Source organism: Phragmites australis, chromosome 10 (genome assembly GCF_958298935.1).
Source record: "Phragmites australis chromosome 10, lpPhrAust1.1, whole genome shotgun sequence".
Lineage (NCBI taxonomy): Eukaryota > Viridiplantae > Streptophyta > Magnoliopsida > Poales > Poaceae > Phragmites > Phragmites australis.
The window spans coordinates 12203140-12206128 of NC_084930.1; positions in this window are offsets into that span (position 1 = coordinate 12203140).

The following is a 2989-nucleotide window of genomic DNA, read 5'->3' on the forward strand; positions in this document are numbered from 1 at the left end:
TTGATGAAGCTCCTGGTGGCGACCTTTTAGTGATATGTAAGGGATGGGGTATTCCCCCCAACACCAGGTTCTCAGGATCCTTGGGTTATCTATCCAGGTTTTTGAACGCCTTCGAGTACTCTAGGGAGCCCTCAAAAAGGTATTCCTTCCTAGTAGGAATTCCGATTCATGTAGAAAATATCATCTCAATCTTTTGAATGGAAGGGAAAGTTAAGACCTGCCGCTGGCTAAGTTTGGAATTTGAACCATCGCAATGGATATTTCGGGTAGTGGTGAGAATCTTTAGCTTACAAGAGGTTATGATGATGTTGGGAAACTGCACACACATGGTGGAGTAGTGAGCCGGTTTCTCTGGGTTATTGCTCCACCTGTCACCGCATGTGCTGAGCATTAAATACAACGAGATGGTAAATCAGAAGAATGTGGCCCCGAGTCATGCCCAGAACCATCATGGCATCCGTTGAAGAGCGGCTCCCATCCTTGTATAAATTGAGTTGGGGGAGCCTGCTTGATGTTTTCCTCTTCCATAATTGATTACATCAAACCATTTTCTCTAGTGCTACTTGCAACTGCCTCCAAAAACCTGAACCCACCATCTACTTCCTCTCGATGCCATGGGCGCAAGAAGGTTGATAGGGCTGAGAGTTTTGATGCCGGTGTTGTTGCGGCCGTGATCCCACCCTAGATGGAATCTAAAGTCTCAGAGGAGGTTCTGGACAATGCGAAGCGCGACAAGGTAATCCCCTTAGGCACCTTGATCGCTTATTCATTGGTGGTGGGTGAGAAAATCCCAATTCTAGATACCACATGGACTATTGTCTTCCTCCATTTCTTCCGCTATGGTTTCCATTTGCCCCATTCCAGCTTCTTCCTCCAAGTGCTCAACTTTTACGGCATTGAGCTCATCCATCTCAACTCCATCTCCATCGTCATGCTTAGTGTCTTTGCGCACTTATCCATGGCCTTCCTTGGCGTGCACTCATCCATTGACCTCTATAGATACTTCTACCTCTTGAAGGGTTTTATGGGCAAGGTCACTGGCGTCGCCAGATTTTGCCTTTGAGAAGGGAAGTCGGCGGGATACATTGGTTTCTCTGCCAAGAGTTCCTCATTGGGGTGGCATAAGAAGTGGTTATATTGCCAGCCTAACCTGCCCAAACTCCTGAATACCGAGGCCTTGCACCGGTATCGAGGCAACTATGGATGGAGGAGACGAGGCCCACCACCGTCTCCCAAACTCTCATCACTAAGATCCGGGAGCTGAAGGAGCAGGGGTTGATGGCATGGGACATTTATAAGGACTTCATCAAGCGCCTCCTATGCCCTATGAGGTCGAGGATCTCCGGTTCTTGGGAGTTTATGGCTACGGAGGACCCATCCCGAGAAGGTGAGCCAGATACTGATCTATCCCGAGTAGCCATTAGGGGATCTGTGGGATTATTTTTACAAGTCATTTCTTGTTTATAGATCACATTCCAAATGTGGTGGAGAAGTGGACTAGGTTCCTTTTTGACTCAGCCCCAAGCCTAGTCGCCAAGGCATCCCAATCCCCATTGTGGAGATGGAGGTTGACGCTTAAGCAAGGCTCTTGTCAATAACCCTCATGAGCCTTTGCATTTCATTTTTTCTTCTTTCTGAGTAGTCCTAATTAATGGTGGTGGTTGGTGCAAATCATGAAGCATCTGGGACACGGGCAGTCCAACCCGGAGGCCGAGAACGAGGGCATTCAAAACGAGGACTCAGATGAGGTCCTGATTATGGAGAGTACCGGTCCAAGTGGAAGCAAGGGTGGCAATGTTATGTCACTGTCCTCGCCCTCCATCAATAGTGACGTGCAAGATGAGGATGATTTCATGGCAGATGACAACTCACCAATCAGTGATTCCCTACCTCCGCTGGTGTTTGACCCCATGGCTCCAGCCTTATCTACAGCCCCTGGAGTCCTTGCCCTGAGTCTAACCCTTTTGGTTTTAGCATTTACTTTGGCAACCAAGGACCTGACCCTGACTCCAACCACCGAGGACTCGGCCCTGACTCCAGCACTCAGAGCACTAGCCCCAACTCCGGTAAGTTTGAATTTTTTCCCGAAGCTTATGTAGCCATGATAGTTGATTCTGCATGCATACAGGTGCCATACTAGGATTATGGAAATGTAATCATTAGCGCTAGTGCATTGGTTGACATAACCAAGCCCATGCTAAAAACTGGCCTCCATCCTTGTCCCGCTAAAGTCCTTCTGGGAGGGAAAGCGGCTCAAGTATGTTTTGTCGCTATGGATGTGTCAACGATTTATGAACCACTGATCTAACAAACTTGTTAAAGAATTAGGGGATACTTTGAGTAGATGAATCACAAAGGGAACACACAAGGGTTTTTAGACAGGTTTGGGTCTCCCTGAGGATAATAACCCTACATCCTATTTGTCATGTATTGATCTGAGCCTACAGCGGGGGTGTAACTAGCCTAGTGGATCTAAAACTAGTTGGCGACTTCCTCCTTGGCTTCTAATGCTTATCTTGACTTGTTTAGGCTTGTTCTCCATAGGGCCCATTGGCTCCGTATATATTTGGGGGTGTCGTACATCCTCTAGACTCCTCATTCCTATTCCTAGAGATAAATCTTCCCGGTTATGGGGCGTCTTAGGTATCTACGGTTAGTTTCCTTTCTTCTAGGGATCCCCTTTCCAGAGATAAATATATGCTTTGAGGATTGCGGGAAACCCTAGGGTACCCAGATATGGTAACTATCCATTATTTATCGTCAAGCTCCCCATCAGCATGTGAAATGAGGCTTCGACGGTTCAAATACATAGCCAATAAAGATTAGCTTTTTGTCTGACTGTGTCATCGAGTAGACTCATATTTCTGATTAGTCATCTAACCAAATTTCTTGGGTTCTCAGATCACCTACTCAATATTTCGAATGTCTCCGAATTCTCAAGAGAATCCTGGAGAAGGTGTTCTATCCGGGTATATTTTTTGTTAGCTTT